Source organism: Rhamphochromis sp. 'chilingali', assembly GCF_963969265.1.
Source record: "Rhamphochromis sp. 'chilingali' genome assembly, chromosome: 18".
Taxonomy (NCBI): Eukaryota; Metazoa; Chordata; class Actinopteri; order Cichliformes; family Cichlidae; genus Rhamphochromis; species Rhamphochromis sp. 'chilingali'.
The window spans coordinates 10,123,089-10,143,347 of NC_137945.1; the positions used below are offsets into that span (position 1 = coordinate 10,123,089).

At 41.0% G+C, this 20,259-nt stretch overlaps 1 long non-coding RNA gene across 1 annotated transcript; it reads right to left on the minus strand.

The window, feature by feature from the left end:
- Positions 1-12,216: 12,216 nt before the first annotated feature.
- On the minus strand, positions 12,217-18,329 carry LOC308386435. Its single transcript, XR_013969800.1, has 2 exons — positions 17,606-18,329; positions 12,217-15,112 (listed from the first exon to the last, which is right to left on the minus strand). It is a non-coding gene; the product is annotated as an uncharacterized lncRNA (long non-coding RNA).
- Positions 18,330-20,259: the final 1,930 nt, after the last annotated feature.

Consider the following 20,259-nt stretch of genomic DNA (forward strand, 5'->3'; position numbering starts at 1 on the left):
TAGTAGTAATATGATGGCACTAGTCCAATATAGCGGCCAACCAAACCCGTTTGACAACCTGTTTGATCGGTTTCGTGCGTGTGCGCATGAGCGTTCAGGTGTGCTGGGGGTATGCGAGTTCATGTGTGGAAACACACAGGGCTCAGAGAGGTAATATGAGTTCATGTGTTTTTAACTGGGTTTTAATTTAATCAAACCATGGGTTTTTAATTCAACTACTTTTATTGCTTTGGCGTGTCTCAACATTTAGTTATGCAGACATATGTGTTCTTAAAAGCAATTCTTTGTTTTAGCGTGGAGTGGTGGAAGCCGTTTTGGTTCACAGTGTGCATTAACATGCAGGAATGCTTCTTATTTACATCTAGTCAAAAGTGTTGGTAATAGTGTTTTAATCACACTCATTTTGTGATTCTGACAATGTCTCAGCTTGCAGTGATGGAAGCATTTTATTTTAAAAACGGCACAAAATGGCAATTTCTTCTGAATGGGCAATTTCAGCCTGTTCACAAGCGTTCCGTTTAATCAAACCACTAGTTTTAGTTTAACTAGTTTTTTTACGCATCTACTGGGGTTTCTTTCACGGGTTGATGCGATCATTTTATTTAAAAATCGGGATTTCGGGATGTTGAACTAGATGGAGACAGAGCCAGCTAGTTGTTTTTAGTGGCCGGTATTGGCTCTTTTTGTAATTCTACAAGAAGGTAAAAGCCCCGCAGATGTACCAGTCGAGCAGGGTCTCGCCTATTTTCTGAAGTAGCCAGCAACAGCGGACCCTTAGGCCTATCTTGGCCAGTTACACCGGAGCTCAGCAACAGCCTGCCCCACCCTCATTGTTTTAAACTTGCACAGCAAGGTGCCCTGCAGGTGTATCGCCCCCCATCGACATCTCATCTATTGTTTTTGGAAGCACCCGGTCCTATATGAAGCGTGCACCAATGCTAAGTGCATGAAGTATACCTTTACACCTATAGCTGAAAAGAGTCTGCATCCATAATTTGTGGATCAATTGATTTGTTTTATAATGTGGCACTTTTTTTCCCCCCACAAACTGCAGATGATGAAATCCTCTTTATTTGAGAAAGTGTCCCTAAGGTATTGCTGCTCACTGAGTTCCCTAGCTACTTCTTTACTATGTCAGTAAACTTTTTGAACAAGGCAGGTATCACAGATTTAAAGGCACATCTTAATTGAAGCAAAGGCAAAAAATTGGAATGAATTTTATGTGGCTGTTCATATTAAATCCATCAAAGAGTGAAAATCCAAAAAGCTGCTGCAATCCTTTGTATTAATGATCTCTTTCTGTGTGTGTGTGTGTGTGTGTGTGTGTGTGTGTGTGTGTGTGTGTGTGTGTGTGTGTGTGTGTGTGTGTGAGAGAGAGAGCGTGCGTGCTCGCAGAACGAAAGTCAAGGCAGGGTGGGTTTTTTTTATGCATTTCCAATCAGCTTTTTTGTTTTGTTTTGTTTTATTTACAAGAAGTGTACACTGTTCCAAAAAAATAGTAGTGTCAAAGTATCTTACTGTATATTTTACAGTTTTGTACTGTCTTTCTAGAATATCTTCAATTTACATAAGTAGACTGTGATTTTACATGTCAAAGGTAAAATAACATAACATCACTGTAAATATAGTAAAACACAATTTACTTGTTTTTTAAACATATTTTTTGTACATATGCATATTTAGATTGTAAAAATACATTCAGAAATGTATCATAATTTCACAAATATTTGTCTGTTATGTGAGAGAATGATCTGTTAAATTCAAATGTAATACTATGGAAAAATATATAAAATGATTGAAAATTAATGAGAATAATCAATAATTAAAGGAGTATTTGAATTATAATTTTGCTGAAAATTTCATGTCATCTAGGTCTGATTCAATAATTCAGAGGTAACAAGTGAAAATATCATTGATAGGAATAAAAACTAAAAAAAATTGCACGGCCACGCTGTGCTAATTATATATTTCAAAAAATAAATGTAGAGGTAGGAATTGCAATTAATATAAATCTCAAAGTATTCACAACATTCCTGAACAGAAATAGGCCTCTGCACCTGGGGTGAGGGTGTGGCCATGAAAACAATGTGACATTGTTTTCATGGCCACTCCCTCTGCATATTTCTTAAGAAATGAAGCGTCTTTACTGGGATATTTATTGTCAAACTATGCGATTTTCCAAATGTGTGTGGAATAAAATGTTGTGACCAAGAATCATTCAGGATTAACAACACAAACTGTTTTGATAGCAGAAACAGTCTGTCTTATAGTTCCCATACTTTACCGCTAGTTTTACAAACACATTCTTCTTCATGTCTGTTTACATGGTTTTTGTGAAACTGATTTTCAATAGTACAACCAATGTCTAACTTTTCTTTGCTCCCCAGTATGAATGCAAGAATTTTGCAGGCTTTATTGAAACAATTTAACACTCAATGCCATAAACAGAGTTGATCCATGTCTCTATGGACACTGTTTCATACATCAACAGCTCTGAAAATCACTTTTAAAGTAATGTAGAACATGATCTCTCTCACTCTGTGTCTCTAAACCCAGCAAACTGACAATCACCTCTAAACAAGGGGTTAGTTTATTGGTTTTTTGTTTGTTTAGTTTTGTTTTTCTATCAGGCGCAACCACCAAACTAAGTTTGTAGTCTCACCTACTAATATAATAATAATAATAGATTTTATTATAGCACAATATTCAGTTACTACTTTGACTTTCTTACTTTGAGCACATTTCTGAGCCCATACATTATCAGACTTTTACTTGAGTATTTCTGACGTTAGCAGCTATACTTCTACTTAAGTAAAAAATGCCTGCACTATCAATATATAAAGATGTCTGTAATTCTTGAACAGTTCATGCAAAAATGATAAATTAAACCTGCACCACAGCTAACGCTTTTTAATAACCAATAACAGGTGTATTTCTTAGATCTAGTGATACAGTCAAAACACTCTGCTTGTATAATGCCATATTCTCTCCCAGCGTACCCTTGTCTCACTACAGGGTGATTCCAAAAGCACAACTCAATAAACAGAGACTCTAAAACCAGAACAGAAAGATAATGTTGGAAGATCAAAGATTAAGGTTTGTGTTTTTATAGCACGAAGTAAACTGTCCCCCATAGTCTTCTAGGGCTTGTTGTGCGTACCTTAGAGGTCAGATTATACATTAGTCATACTTCCAAAACCATTTTGAATTCCATTTATAACTGACATGTCAAGCTGTTATCAGACATCTTATGCTCACCAGGAGCATGTATCCCCAACTTCAAAACCTTAAGGGGTCAAATTCACAAACCCAACATGGGCTCATTCAACACAGAGGCCAGAAGTGAATGTCGGCCTTTACTGACACACTGTAAATACAGGGAGTGCAGAGTTATTAGGCAAATGAGTATTTTGTCCACATCATCCTCTTCATGCATGTTGTCTTACTCTAAGCTGTATAGGCTCAAAAGCCCACTACCAATTAAGCATATTAGATGATGTGCATCTCTGTAATGAGAAGGGGTGTGGTCTAATGACATCAACACCCTATATCAGGTGTGCATAATTATTAGGCAACTTCCTTTCCGCTGGCAAAATGGGTCAAAAGAAGGACTTGACAGGCTCAGAAAAGTCAAAAATAGTGAGATATCTTGCAGAGGGATGCAGCAGTCTCAAAATTGCAAAGCTTCTGAAGCGTGATCATCGAACAATCAAGCGTTTCATTCAAAATAGTCAACAGGGTCGCAAGAAGCGTGTGGAAAAACCAAGGCGCAAAATAACTGCCCATGAACTGAGAAAAGTCAAGCGTGCAGCTGTCAAGATGCCACGACCACCACTGAACAAGACACACAAGCTGAAACGTCAAGACTGGGCCAAGAAATATCTCAAGACTGATTTTTCTAAGGTTTTATGGACTGATGAAATGAGAGTGAGTCTTGATGGGCCAGATGGATGGGCCCGTGGCTGGATTGGTAAAGGGCAGAGAGCTCCAGTCCGACTCAGACGCCAGCAAGGTGGAGGTGGAGTACTGGTTTGGGCTGGTATCATCAAAGATGAGCTTGTGGGGCCTTTTCGGGTTGAGGATGGAGTCAAGCTCAACTCCCAGTCCTACTGCCAGTTTCTGGAAGACACCTTCTTCAAGCAGTGGTACAGGAAGAAGTCTGCATCCTTCAAGAAAAACATGATTTCCATGCAGGACAATGCTCCATCACACGCGTCCAAGTACTCCACAGCGTGGCTGGCAAGAAAGCGTATAAAAGAAGAAAAACTAATGACATGGCCTCCTTGTTCACCTGATCTGAACCCCATTGAGAACCTGTGGTCCATCATCAAATGTGAGATTTACAAGGAGGGAAAACAGTACACCTCTCTGAACAGTGTCTGGGAGGCTGTGGTTGCTGCTGCACGCAATGTTGATGGTGAACAGATCAAAACACTGACAGAATCCATGGATGGCAGGCTTTTGAGTGTCCTTGCAAAGAAAGGTGGCTATATTGGTCGCTGATTTGTTTTTGTTTTGTTTTTGAATGTCAGAAATGTATATTTGTGAATGTGGAGATGTTATATTGGTCTCACTGGTAAAAATAAATAATTGAAATGGGTATATATTTGTTTTTTGTTAAGTTGCCTAATAATTATGCACAGTAATAGTCACCTGCACACACAGATATCCCCCTAAAATAGCTAAAACTAAAAACAAACTAAAAACTACTTCCAAAAACATTCAGCTTTGATATTAATGAGTTTTTTGGGTTCATTGAGAACATGGTTGTTGTTCAATAATAAAATTATTCCTCAAAAATACAACTTGCCTAATAATTCTGCACTCCCTGTAAGTTCAATACAGGGCAACGCGGCTAACAGCCTTGGAAACGCTTTACATAAAATTCAACTTTTTAGAAAACCCTTTACAAGAATAAATGTGATGATCTGTTTTAGCTGAATCAAATGTATTTGTTTGTTTACTTGAAATAAAACTTATTTTGGAAACCCTGTACATTAAGTAAAAAGTATTGTGTTGTAAGTTCTGGCTTTAATATTTCCAGCTGATAAGGAGACATATTGCATTTCAAACGCTTAATACAAAAGACTTTTAAACGTCCACTTTGTCTGTAATGACAGTATCAAGCTACAAAGCATTGTTTTTACTAAAATTCAACATTTTCAGATGAAAATTTTACTGCTTTTAAAAAAAAATTATTTTACTGTAACAACCCCCCGAATGCCGTTTTAGGATGATGTTCTTGGAGATTCCAATTATATAGATATATGCTTTTGGAGTGAGGGTGTCTAATACACAAGTTGTCACGCCATCGTGCGGACTTTGACGTCGTCCATTTTGATGTTGTGGGCAATCAGCAGACGTTGAATGGAAGGAATGAAACGAGGGGTGAGGAGACTCTCTTGCACGAACTGACATCGGTAAGGAAAGTCTTTGACGCCATCGCCGAGGCATACCACAATCTGGTGGGGTTGGACGAGGTGAAAATCGGGCAGCTACGGTTGGTCACAGAGTGTTACAAAGGAGGCTGCTAATGTTTTCTCTGAAACACTGATTCTTTCCAAAAAACAAAAAACGTATTGTACCGTATCTTTCAAACAGCTACCCTGCTTATTTTTTCAAACATGCATCCAGATTTTTCTTTTTTAAAACATGTAACCTGCATTTTACCACGTTTTTAAAAGCATGTATCCTTTTTCAAACATGTATCCTGATATGGCCACCCTTCCAAGGCCCTGAGAAATTACCCAAATCACTATGGGTTAAAGATGAGGACTTACCCTATGAACCCACGTAAATGGTGTTGAATTGTGAAGTTACAATTCTTTTCTGTAAAAAAGAAAAAAGCATTTTTATTTTGTATATAAATAAATGTTGATGTTGTGCGACGGGATTGTGTGCTTCAATTTTACTTATAATGTGCCAAATCGCTACAACATCAACATTTATTTTAAAAAACAAAAACAAAACAAAAAACATTTTGTGTTAAAAAAACAAAACAAAACTAGCTGGCTCTGTCTCCATCTAGTTCAACATCCCGAAATCCCGATTTTTAAATAAAATGATCGCATCAACCCGTGAAAGAAACCCCAGTAGATGCGTAAAAAAACTAGTTAAACTAAAACTAGTGGTATGATTAAACGAAACGCTTGTGAAAAGGCTGAAATTGCCCATTCAGAAGAAATTGACATTTTGTGCCGTTTTTAAAATAAAATGCTTCCATCACTGCAAGCTGAGACCGGTCAAACAGGTTGTCAAACGGGTTTGGTTGGCCGCCATATTGGAATAGTGCCATCGTATTACTACTGCTGCTGTAGTCAGTAGACAAGTATGGATAGTAGGAAAGAACTAGAAAAAAAAAAAGAAAACTGAAAAGAAAAAATAAAGACGCTATTCCAGTGGGAGAGATTATCAACTGACTAAAGAGAAAATCTCTTTAGTCAGTTTCCTCCTCATTATAGCTTTATGAACTTTTATGTGTCTCATCTAATTTAAACTGTATTAAGGCTAAAAATCTAAAAGACCAAAATGCATTTTGACAGCGACAGACAGAATGTCATCAAACTGATGCTGCTGTGTCATTAATCACATGATGTTATTGTTATTCTACAGGCATAAGTGTCTGTAGTAGGTAGTTTATGATCATTTCAAGTGCATAATTATGCTTAACAAAATAGCAACCAAGGAGAACAATAACATGAAAAGTATGTTGAAAAAGATGACAAACATATGGGGATGATTAAAAAAATGTTTGCAATATGAGAAGCTGACTCCAAGTTTCCCTGGTTCTTGTGTGGTCCATAACCTTAGCCCTCTTTCGTCCACCTATTCACCTTTTCACACTCATCAAACCTACCCAGGTACTATACACAACGACAATTCATTTATGAGGGTTTTTTTTAAAGCTTTTGTTTTGGAGGAAGGAAGGTTCAGGGTTTAAGTAGTCATCATCATGGGCTCATCCGATTAGAATGAGAATAAGCAGTCAATCATTAGGGATGGGTATTGATAAGATTTTCACGATTCTGATTCCATTTTCGATTCTGTTTAACGATTCGATTCTTTATCGATTCTTTTTTTTTTTAAAAGGAGAACACTAAGTTTGATTAGCTTAGAACTTTGTTTTATATCTTCTCTTTGAACAAGATAGAAATTTAGGAGTAACATGGCCTTACAAACCCAACAGTGAGATCTTAAGAGATCCAGAGCCTACGGCTCTTCAATGGGGTGTCACAGGGTCCCCAGGAAAAAAAAAATTGTAAATGTAAAATAATAAAATAAATATTCTTCTGTAACAATAACAAAGTGTAACATAAATTATTCAGCAGCAATTACACAAGAAGATCCAGTAATGTCCCTGCCTACAATTAAACACATTCACTTACCAAAAATCGGGGGCATCTGCTGTGGCAAATGGGTTCAAGCCTTTTACCACAAACTTAGTCACTGCTCGTGACATTCGTCTATCCTGGCCTGAAAGGAGACGCTACCGGTAGACTGCAGCGAGAACTGCCAGCATCTGAGCCAGCCAGACTCTGTCTGTCTCTCTCATCATGGTCACCTAAATGCACAGTAATGTCAGGTTTTGTAATAAGGCAGATGGCGCTAACATAATATGCACTGTTGTTGGTTATTTACCTGCCGCATTAACGGGAGAGGACGTGCAAACGTTACCGCTGCTGCTGGGTTGAGATTCATGAGTCCGGAGCAGAATTAAAAACACGACATTCATTTAAGGTCATCGTGTGTTTTTTGCATATCCGTAGTGTTTCCTCCCTTAAATGAAATATCTACTTTGCAAGTTGCCCTGTTGTCATCCGTTCTCGTAAAGTATAACCAAACTTTTGAGCGTTTGAGCCGCTTAGGTACCATGTTTCCTGCCAGGTAAATGACGCTCCTCAACGTGGTGACGTCATTCGGGGCGACTGGAATCGATAAGGGAATCGTTTGCAAAAATGGCAAACAATTCCAAGGAATTGAAACAGTGGGAACCGGTTCTCAACAAGAACCGGGTTTCGATACCCATCCCTATCAATCATTTACAGGTTTTGTCGTTTTATTGAATAATGGGTAAATGAAGGAAAGACACACATGGACTGCTATCTCTAAAAAGGACATAAAGTATGATTTAAGTAACTCGAAATGATACATGAACTCAGGAGACTCAAAGAGATACTCACCTCAGCTGCCACCTCATGTGGGAGTGAGGAAAGAGTGAGGGGTAGGTGAGTGCAGTCCTTATATAACGAGTGACAGGTGAGTGCAATTAAGGCCAAGCACCACACCCAATCAAAGGTGAGGAAAAGAAACAAGGTGCATCTGGTGGTGAAGTGAATATGCTGAAAGGTGAGCCTTTACAACAGCCGCCCCCATATTTCTACTGAGAAATATGTTCAAAGGATTAGAGATGCTCTTTTTCACAAAGCGGGGACAGAGGAATCAGACATGCTACAGGTCTAATATAGGTTCAGGGGGTCGACCTAGAGGTCGACAATGCAGGCCAGACAGTTCAGGGGGCCGACCATGTAGCCAGCGGTGGCAGCAAAGCAGGTCTAAATGCCAACCGCGTGGGATGCAGCATCAGGCCCAGAACTGCAGACCTTCAGGCAGTTTTGCAGGTGCTGGGGGCAATGTACGGGGATTGGCAGAGGCAGGACCAGGTGATGCAGGAGCAGGCAGCGCCCTGACCACTGGCGGAATGGCAGCCACAGGCGGTGGAACTGGTGATATTGGCACTGCCGGTGACGACGTAGGTGCTGCTGATGGTAGAGTATGAGGTGGCTGAATGAATTCAGAGTCATCAGCGGACACAAGGATGTGCTGGAACGGTTCTCCTGAACCTGAACTGGAAGATGTGAACAAACATTGGGCATGCGTGGAACTGCTCTGGTGTTGGAAGTCTGTGATTGGACCTTGGAGTGTCCATCCTAAGCGGGTTTTGACTGCTGCAGGAGATCCAAATGGTCCATGTCTAACTGTTGCAATAGGCGTAATAAGGTGGGTATGATCAGAGCAGTAGTGGAACTGTTTTGTTAATAAAGGGTAATGGAATACCTTGGAGATGCTTGTATCTCCGTTGGAGAGATGATACGGGGTAGGTGTGGTCTGAAAGTGTTAAGTGACTTGTAGCGAAGGCATTATTGTGTAAGTTTTCTCTGGATGTGCGATGGGAGAAATCTGGAAACTTAAAGAAGAACCTTGAATAGTTTCAAGTTCTTGATGGACAGTTCTGAGTGATAATTTCTAGTCAGTTCTAGGTCTGATTCCTCTCACATAGGATCTGTAAATGTCTTTCCATGCAGGTGGCACATGCTTTCCTCAGATCACACTTCGCAGCCTGATGAGTTCTAGCACAACGCCAACACTGTTTGTTTCTCTTTATCCAGTTTATTTTCTCCTCCTTTGTCTTGTTAATGAACTCAGGGCACTTGCTAATGTGGTGTTCAGGTGAGCAGCAATATGCACATCTTGCCTTAGTCATTATGATGGGTTGTGCTGCGTGTTGTTGAAATCTCCCAATTCTTTGAATCTTTGGGCTGAAGGAGGGACAATACTCGGTGTATAAATGCTCAATCAACAATCATTTATTTCCATACAATTCAACAGTCAGAGCATTACAACGTCCGGACGGGAGAGATGCTACCAGAGGGTCAGGCACATGTCTCAAAATGGTGACGGGTTGCTCAGCTTTTTATAGTCTCTAGTGGCCCCCAGCTAGTCGTAAAAGCCAAAACATCACATTTTTTCTCTGTTACAGCGCCTAAGTTATGACCTCGGCAGTTGTTTCTCTGCTTTCTGTAAGGTGGGGGTGTGGAATGTGGTCTATCTATCTCCCCTGTCTTTAGACACAGAGTCTCCTGCTTACAACCTTCTCTTCATGATTCAACAATTAAGCATGTCAAGAAAACAGTGTAACACATTCCCAGCAGATCAAGGATACAGAGTGATGCACATTTATCTAATGAACTAATATGTGAATATGTTCTGTTAACTCAAAAGTATAATGAGAACTAAACTACATACAGCTCACACACTCTATATTAAAGGGTATAATGTGATCTACAGCAGTATTCTAATTCAACTACTTTGATTACATATATAAGGTAACATATAATAACAGAATAATCTAATAATTCCCCCTTTTGATCTCTGAAAGAGATCACTTACAACATGCACTCCAGGGTCGCAAGGTCCAAGTTTTCTTGATCCTGAGGCCCTCTGTCCCCCTTTAACGGGTGGACCATATGTGGGATGACCTCTGTGTTCACGCAGTTCAGATGCAAGCAAAGTTAGATTTACAACCATAACAGCAGTTACAGATGACTCTCCCATCACTCCCCAATTCTCCCACAGCTTTATTTTGGTGCTCCAGTTTTCCACTCCCATTTTAATGCCCCCTTATACCTTTCAAATGTACTTAGACTAGAACCTCTGTCTAAGGAGCTTTTAACCTTTATTTTTATTGCTGCAGCTACCAGTGTCTTCCAGTTGGGTGATTCTCAGCTTCTTTCTTCGACCTCCGGGGTTAGACCACCCTTTAGTCATTGCACAGTTCTGGGGATTATTCTGCCCCGATTTCAAACAAAGATCTGTGTATTTTGGGGTCACCGGCGTGTCCCCCTTTTTGCCAAGAGCCTCTTGAACCTCGTTGGTCTGGTGTTCCTGGTTTTCGCCAACCCCTTCATGGTTATTGCTGTGTTTGTGGGATCCATCTTCTCCAGGAGCCCAAACGTCATGACACTTGACCCCAGTTGCTGTCTCGGCAGTCCCTACATCTGTCTCTGCTGTGAAGGGTCCTCACATCTCCGGGTCCCCGTCTGATGTCTGTTCCTTTCTCTGCAAGAGACAGAAAACCAAAACACCTCTCTCCCTAGCCTTGATAATCTAATATTGTTATCCATTGTTCTTCTAATGATTCAAATTTGGTTTAAAATATTATGTTCAGGACTTATTCTAATCATAATCTATGTGTGTGTAAAAGAAATCAAAAATTAGTGAACCCTTTCTAAGTCTAACACATTATAAGCTTAAGTTAACTACATAGCTAATTTATTAAACACAAAAATAAACTCATAGAAATTTTCATATCACCATTGTTTGATGTTCAAACTCAACTTCCACTTCCCCCTTTTTTGACACACTCCCATGTGTCGATTCACCGGAGCTAGACACTTAAAAGAGAAGGTTGGTGACATCATATCTCAGAAAGTATCAGAAATTCTTCTCTCGAGTACCGTTGCTCCAGCCTTGTCATCCCTGAGGATCTTCGATCCCGAAAATGTCCCTTCTCCTCATGTAATAAAGTCTGTCATCCTTCCATGCCCTGGTAACTGGTCCATCCAGAGCTGTAACATTTTGAAATGTACATACAACAAGCCAAACCACACCTTGGTCACACCAACCCTCTTCCGCCCCGAAGATGTCCAATGCCATCCTAGTATGGACTGTCAAAAGTGGCTTTAAAGCTGACTATCCTGACAATCCATTTTATAACGTTTCCTGGTCAGATTTGCCAATCTCTGCACCAGGGTTTTAAACTTTTCGCCATTTCCATTAGTTGTTATTTTTATTTAGTTTCGACTCCAGATTTTCAATTTTTACCAGTTGTAATTAGTTTTTACCAATTCTTTGCTAGTTTAGTGTAGTTTTTATTTTCTGAAAATCCTTAGTTTCAATTTAGTTTATTTGTGTTTTGCAAAAATTAAGTGTAACAAAATCCCAGTTCCATCATATCAGTCATGCTCTTCTGGTTATCCTTGGGTGTTGAGACTAATAACTATTAACTCTTGCCGCACCGAGTGGTCCTAATTTTGGTTCAAGTGAATTGATAACCTTTTGAAGGCGATTGTTTCACACCTTTATTTAGATGTCCCAGTCCTGTTGTCTCGGGATACATCACGCTGCCTTATCTGGGGTTAGCTGTTTTCTGGGGATGCGGGTTGAGTGGGTGAGCTCTTCAAGGAGGGGGAGTGTGCTCCCCCTGATGAGGTCTTCTAGGTAAGCTAGGTTAACCTTCTTGTGTGGGCTTTTCAAGTGCACTTTAAGGTTAGTGGGACTTTTAGTTTTATAAATGTCCCTCATGACCCCCTGATGACCCAGTATTTCATTTTTGCACACTGTAGTACACATTTTAGTTTTTGCTTGTAGCTCGCATACTCTACTTGCCACTCCTCTAATTCCTGATGTTTCTTAGAGAGGGCAACAGTACCTTTAAAATTATATCACATGTGTGGGGGTGTGGCCTTGCCAATTGTTTTGCCCACCTTTTCAAAATGGCTGGCGTGCCCACAAGCACATTTCATGGAAAAAGAAAGGTAAGCTTGATATTTACATTTAAAATGTTTTGTTAAACTCAGATTTTTATTTTATTCTTTTTGCAAGTACCCCTCCTCGGTGGCGAGAAACTGTTGGTGTGGTCAAGTGGGTGCTCTAGAAACAAACGCTCAGGACAGAACAGTTATCAGTCATGTACTTCCTACAAATTTTGCATATGTTTTATTTCATATTGATCCTCTGAGTGTAATGGTACATTTTAATTTGAATTTATCCAAACTAAACACAATATTTTCTTTATTTACTTTGCTCTTGTTCTTTTTCAGTACCACATCCTATCAAATGTCCCTGTCGATTATATTCTACATTTAATAACTTACTATTTCAAGTGAGAACCTAAATCACGTGGACCAATGTTTATTATTGCATATCTCTATTCTGAATGTGGCAAGCCATTCATAGGTATTGTTAAATTTTGGCGATTTTCCTCTATAAAATTTAATTGACTTTTTTACAGTGGCCTGCTGTGGTTAATAGTAACATATTCCAGTCATGAGTGATATCAATAGTTATCTCCACTGTAGCATTTGGCATTCCCAATAATATAACATGATACCTTAATCAAAACACAGCTAATATAGCACAGTTTTCTTAATGCAAACATCAGTAACTCAAAATCAGCAACCACAGTGTTAAGTCTGCAGTTCATACTTATGTGAAGCTAGAGTCTCCTCCTCCAGTCTCTCTTATCCTCCTGCTCCTGAAAAAACAAAACAAAACAAAGCGAAGCATCCACCCTTCTCTTGTCGGCTGGGTGAATTGTTTATTGGCATTTACTAATCCTAAAGTGGGTGCAGTCATTGTCTCAGTATCAAGTCAGTCAAAGCTTTTAGTCGTCAGTCCATCACAGTCCATTCACATGCATACCTCCACACACATTCATACCAGATGTTGCTGATAATGGAGTCTCACGCGCAACCTATTCGAGCATCCATCACCAGCAAGATGACGTCATCATTTTAAAGGAAAACAATTCCTTGTTGTTTTTTGGGCCGGATTGACTCGGTGCAATCCTTTTAGACTCAGAACTTCTCAGTGTTCCCTATAAGTGAATTTCTCCCAAGCCAATTACAATCATGGAGAAGCACACTTTGCAACTGTTTTTGTAAGAATATTTCATAGCGCTTTAAATTTCAATCTTTCAGGCCTGGTTTAAAGAGCTGATTGTTAAATCATAAACTCACAAAATATCAACATATCACCACCGGTGGATCACACCTCTCAGATTTTCTTATCTCAGTGCACTGTAACAAAACGAAAACAGACATAACCAACAAAACACTAATAACAATAACATAAACTAGGGCCCGTTGCAGACATGTCCAAGCATAAAACTATCCTCTCTCGCTTACGAGAAAGAACACAAGCCAAAGCTCACTGATAAAATCAAGCTAGCGCTAAACAAAACCAAACAATCAACCCGAAATTCACAGGAAAATTTTGCTTCCTGCCGGGACAATATTGTGTGGGAATGAGAACCTCAGGTGCCGTAACACCTTTTGTTCCTCCTTGAATTAAAACTCAATCACAGAAAATGCCGTACTCCAACCTAAACTTACACTATTAATTCATCATTTTCACTCTGTGCCACTGTTCCTCATCAGGGCTGTGTGAAGCACAGCAAAGAATTCAGTCAAGGCCTTGAGCCATAAACAGACATCACGCACAGACATTGTTTTCATAACCAAACTTTTTTAGACCTTATTCCTAAAATCTACATAAATGCCCTCTGGCTGACATATAACACATTCTAAGTATTTAATGGTAATCAATGGCTCCTCATAAAAATTATGCATTGGGATGTTTGTGTGCAGCATTTTGCATATCAGCATAAGCAAAGCATTCTTCATTGCATCAGCGTGTGTGTGTGTGTGTGTATGTGGATCACTTCTCAGTGAATCAGCATTCCAATGTGTGTGTGTGTGTATGTGTGTGTGTGTCATTTCTCACTCACTCAACGAGTGCACGTGTTCATGTGTGTATTTCACTTCATTCTGAATCTGTGTGTTTGGAGACGTGTGTGTGTGTGTGTGTGTGTGTGTGTGTGTGTGTGTGTGTGTGTGTGTGTGTGTGTGTGTGTGTGTGTTTGTGTGTGTTTCTCTTCATTCTGAGTCAGTGCATGTAGATGTGTGTGTTTGTGTGGGTGTTTGTGTGGGTGTTTGTGTTCATCACTTTCCTGTTCTGGTGTTCTGGGTAAACCACGGCCTGAAGCATGCCCTGGGGTCCTGCCCCCCTCCTTTTCAGTTCGTTTGCGACCATTGCTGCTGCTGCTGCTCAAAATTCAGTCCGTCCTGGTTCTGACCCCAATTGGGGCAGTCCTTTCTCCAGTGTCGATGTTCACCGCAGGTGAAACCTGCATCTTCTTCTGTGTTTTTGTCCATTCTGAGGTGCCTTCTGACCTCAGTTACTCCTCTTGTCTCGGTCACGCCCTTTTTCGCCACCCGATCATCCGTGTTGGTCCATCACTGTCCTGCACAGTGTAAATGCAGAGTTATCAAGGTCAGCATTCTTTCGCTCGGCCTTACTTTTCATTCGGGCTTGGCGGGCGTCTCGTCACAGCTCTGTCAGCTGACGCAGTCTGGGAATTTTCCCCCGTGTAGTGAAACGGGCCTTAGGTTTAGTGCTCTCCGTCTCGGCTGCATGAGATCACATTCCTGCAGGTCTGTTGACATTCTCAGGTCGTTGTTGTGGGTCCAGCTGTTGCAGCATTTGGTCAGTGTCACGTATGGGGGAGAGCAGGAGTCCAGTCAGCCTCGGCTTTCAGGGCCGGCAAAGCAGCCTGTAATTAAATATGTATAGAAAAAACAAAAACAAAACAAAACAAAAACAAACAAAAAACAAAAACAAATGAACAGGAAAATGATGTTGTGTTGGCTGTGTTATTCCGAGGGGAGACAATGGGGCCAGGCCCTGTGTCAGCCTTCTCTCCCCCTTTTTTTTTTTTTTTTTTGTCTCCCGATATAATCAACTCCTAACCCACCAAGTTGACAGGACAACACCGGTATATGTTAAAATTCTTAAGATCATGTTTAAAAGCCCAAAAAAGGAACTTTCTTTCATTCAGTAATCACTTTTATTAATCAATCAACAGAAAACATGTCACAATTTGAATCTTTTTACCACTAAATTTGTTGCGTCTTGCCTGGTTGGTTAGACCAGTGTTCCTTTTTTTTTTTTTTTAGTTAAATTGTTGTCCTGCAACCCAGAGGGTTTCTTTGTCAGTAATGTATAGACTTCATCATTTAAGTATGTTAATTTTTCTTTAACCTTGCTGGAAAATCTTCACGTGTTCATGAGTGTAAGCTGTTTCTTCATTGCGTGTATGTGCATTTGTATAAAAGCAGGTTAATTTTATCTTTTCTCAAACTAGGCGTTACCTTAAAAGGAGCCTTTCTCTCAGATTTCTCTGCTTGTGTGTTTTTGTTTCACCTTTTTGTTGTGATGCTCCGGACGCCTTCCCAACCTCCACAAGTCCGTTGGCCCCAATTTTATGTGTTAAAACTTCTCTTAATTTCTCCTCTAATTCTCTCCTCGCTGCTGTCTTTTTCACAGCTGCTGATTCGTGCTGGGTGTGGTTCCCATTACCTATAATTTTGCTTCGGCCGCTGTGCTTGTGGGGGCAGTTGGTCCAGGTCCGCAGCTTCCTGTATTAACACACTAAGAGATTTATTTAATTTCATTTTCATCACATGTTAAACAGATAAGCAGGCAACCCGCCTACCTTGACAGCATAAACTGTACGCCAGTCTCCCAACACATTCCTCTCTGTACTCCTCCATAATTCTCCACTGCACACCTCTTACTATCTCTCCTTTTTATTTTTATTACACCACAGAGTAATACACCCAATTATGCCCGTCTATCTCTATGTGGCTCCAAATTCCCTCTTTATTTTAATTTCACACTCGTCAGGGGACAGGCACACAACAATTTCAACCACTGAAACAAGGAATTCAACCTTTTTATATTTCTTTACTAATCTAGACTCAACCTTTGTTCGCAAAATGTGTCTTGTTCTAGTCCGGAATAAATGTGAACCCGTGATTACACGGCCGTTCCAGTGTTATTTCCGTAGCTATGCGGGGGCCCTCACCTCCCCAAGTCACCACCTCGGCACCCGGACGCCGCCGGTCCTGGCCGCGCGTCCACGAACAGGAGGGTCGCCACTCCATAGGCAAAATGTTCCACAGGTACACTAGGCATCAACCTTTGATCCTAAAATGTGTCTTTGCTCTAGTGTCCTCCTAATCAAACACATCAACCGTCACTGTCACTGTGTTCAGACTTCACACACAGAAACACACTCAGCGCGCGCCTCACACACAGCCAGAGCGCGCCTCACACACAGCCAGAGCGCGCCTTACACACACAGCGCGTTACACCATCAGTGAGACACACAGAGAGCGTTCCTCATCAGTGGAAGATTACACAGAAACTTCTGAGCTCAACTGTTAGATCTTCTTAAAGCACACTGCACCATAGACCAAAATACCCCTTTCTCTGCGCTTATGACCGCCACAACGGGGCAAAGTCGCATCATAAAAGTGATGCTTGCATCCCCGAAGTTATACCTGACATCATAAACCAGGTGTTGCTATGTACTTAAAATTTTACTTTGTATTATGACCGCAGCCCTTAAAACTCGACTGACGCCACAAACCACCGTCAAAACCTCTATCCAATGTACTAAAACTAGCACCAACCACTACTGCACTTCACGGCCGCACCACCGGAACACGCCGTATCATAAACCAAACCTACGGACGTGTTTCGCTCTCGCGTTGCCAGCGTTCAACTGCACCGTGAAGCCAGCATCTGCTTTTCCTTAAATCAACTTCTATTTCATAGCCGGCAAAAGCCAGGACGTCACTGACACCATAAACAAAATAAACAAACCTCGACTTCAGTGTACTGGACTAATAGCCGCGTCTTCAGAATAAATTCTAATGTATTATTGCTACAGAAGCCAGTATTAGACAAAATTAAATGTGGAAGTTAAAGTGGCTGCAACTAGTCCAACGTAGTATGTTATTAGTATCTCGGTAGAAGCAGTTTACTGCAACTAGTCCAACGTAGTATGTTATTAGTATCTCGGTAGAAGCAGTTTATTTAACACACTGGAATTCAGCCTCAACTTATGTTGTTAGTATCTTGCGCCAAAAACCAGACACCGACAAATTTACTGTGAAAATACATGTGACTCAGTGAACAGATTAATTTGGAAAGCCCAATATGCACATTTGGTATTTATAATACAACAGGCTGTGCTTACCTTTTTATTTTTGGACCGGTCCTCTGTTCACCTCGCCTCACGATCTCACCAAAGGTCAAATCTGCACCTCCTCAGCACACCAAAGATCCGGGTCACGGCACCAAGTTGTTGAAATCTCCCAATTCTTTGAATCTTTGGGCTGAAGGAGGGACAATACTCGGTGTATAAATGCTCAATCAACAATCATTTATTTCCATACAATTCAACAGTCAGAGCATTACAACGTCCGGACGGGAGAGATGCTACCAGAGGGTCAGGCACATGTCTCAAAATGGTGACGGGTTGCTCAGCTTTTTATAGTCTCTAGTGGCCCCCAGCTAGTCGTAAAAGCCAAAACATCACATTTTTTCTCTGTTACAGCGCCTAAGTTATGACCTCGGCAGTTGTTTCTCTGCTTTCTGTAAGGTGGGGGTGTGGAATGTGGTCTATCTATCTCCCCTGTCTTTAGACACAGAGTCTCCTGCTTACAACCTTCTCTTCATGATTCAACAATTAAGCATGTCAAGAAAACAGTGTAACACATTCCCAGCAGATCAAGGATACAGAGTGATGCACATTTATCTAATGAACTAATATGTGAATATGTTCTGTTAACTCAAAAGTATAATGAGAACTAAACTACATACAGCTCACACACTCTATATTAAAGGGTATAATGTGATCTACAGCAGTATTCTAATTCAACTACTTTGATTACATATATAAGGTAACATATAATAACAGAATAATCTAATAGTGTACAGGATCGGATGCATTTGAACCATGTAACATTGTTGTGAGTGGAGAGGTGTACTTATGGGCAGGTCGTGGCTGGTTAAAGGATGAAACAGGACTGTCCTTTCTTGGTTGACACTTGCATTCCATTTGCAACCAGGATGAGAACAAAGGTAAGTCATACATCATATCTCCTTGTTCCCTGTAAATGTGCCGTTTGAGGCGACTGGAATGCTCTGCGGGCAACTTTTCAAGTAGGCGATCGACATGGGAGCCACAATTTAGTTCTGTCTGTCCATGATCACCCATAGTGCTAAGTAAACCAACTAAAGCTTGCACACGAAGAGCAAAGTTATCCAGAGTCCGACCATCACCTGCTCTGATAGGAGGAAGCTCCAGTATATTCCGTAGCTCTTTCAATGCTAGCTGTCTTGGTTGCCCATAACGCTCATCAAGAGCTTTGATGGCTTGAGTGTATGGGTCAGGAGCATAGGAAAAGGAAATAGCTAACCGTTTAGCTTGGTCTACTTTCAGATGATCGAGAAGGACATGATATTTAAAGTGCTCCGTCTCATGAGGGCCAAGCAGGTTAGTAAGGGCCATTCGTAACAGCCTATACTGGATTTCATCTTCTCTGGTAAGGTCTGGGAAAGACGGACCCTCAAGCTTATACACATGTGTTCTAGTGCTAACAGGGTGACTAGAACTAGCAGTAATGGGTACCGAAGGTTTTTGTGCATGCAAACCATCAGATGTAGCTGGTTGCTGCTTTACAGGAGGGTGCTGCCTTGGTTCTGGAATTCAAACAAGAGGTTGAGCGGGGTCTTCATCTAGATGAACAGCAGGTTGAACACAGGAAATCTGGTGCGGACCTTGCAGTGGTGTGACCAGTAAATTAAAAGGAGTCTCATCTGGTGTAGGAAAAACTGGTCTAGGCAAACCACTTGAAGGAACTGCAGCATCTAATATTGTTGAATTAGGGACAGGAGGGCTAGCAGCCAGAACTGCACCAGAGTGACGGCTAACCTGTGGGGGCTGAGAGTGTGATTGACATGTTGCTGGATCAATCACTGGGAACTGCTCATGTTGCTGATGTGTTTGGGGAATGGCTTATAAACCGCATACAGAGGATTTGCTTTCATCAGATGAGACAGTGTGAATTGAAGATCTGGAGGAACTGCGAGAATGGGGAGGAGATAACTGAATCATGATTTGCCTAATCTCCCTCATTGTCATCAGGAGTTCCCTCATCACCTCATCTTGATTGGTGGGTAAAGGAGCAGGGGATGTCTCTGGTAGACTTCCTGACTCCCCGTCAGGATCCTGTAGCCCATGTGTGTCTGTGTCACTATGCTGGCATTCTGTTTGACTCTCTGTATCACATCTAGCACTTCTACTTCCAGGATACTGAACGTCATACTGCTGCAGGTGGGCAGGAGGTCGCCTTTCACGACCGGAACGTCTCAAATCTACATGACGCTAACGCTACTCCGGCTCGGAGGACCATGTTTTGGAGGAAGGAAGGTTCAGGGTTTAAGTAGTCATCATCATGGGCTCATCCGATTAGAATGAGAATAAGCAGTCAATCATTTACAGGTTTTGTCGTTTTATTGAATAATGGGTAAAGGAAGGAAAGACACACACGGACTGCTATCTCTAAAAAGGACAAAGTATGATTTAAGTAACTCGAAACAATACATGAACCTCAGCTGCCGCCCCATGTGGGAGTGAGAAAAGAGTGAGGGGTAGGTGAGTGCAGTCCTTCTATAACGAGTGACAGGTGAGTGCAATTAAGGCCAAGCACCACACCCAATCAAAGGCGAGGAAAAAAAACAAGGTGCATCTGGTGAAGTGAATATGCTGAAAGGTGAGCCTTTACAACAGCTTTGTTTAATTTGTTTTTTTAATTTGTGTTCATACAGGTTTTGATCCGGGCTGCA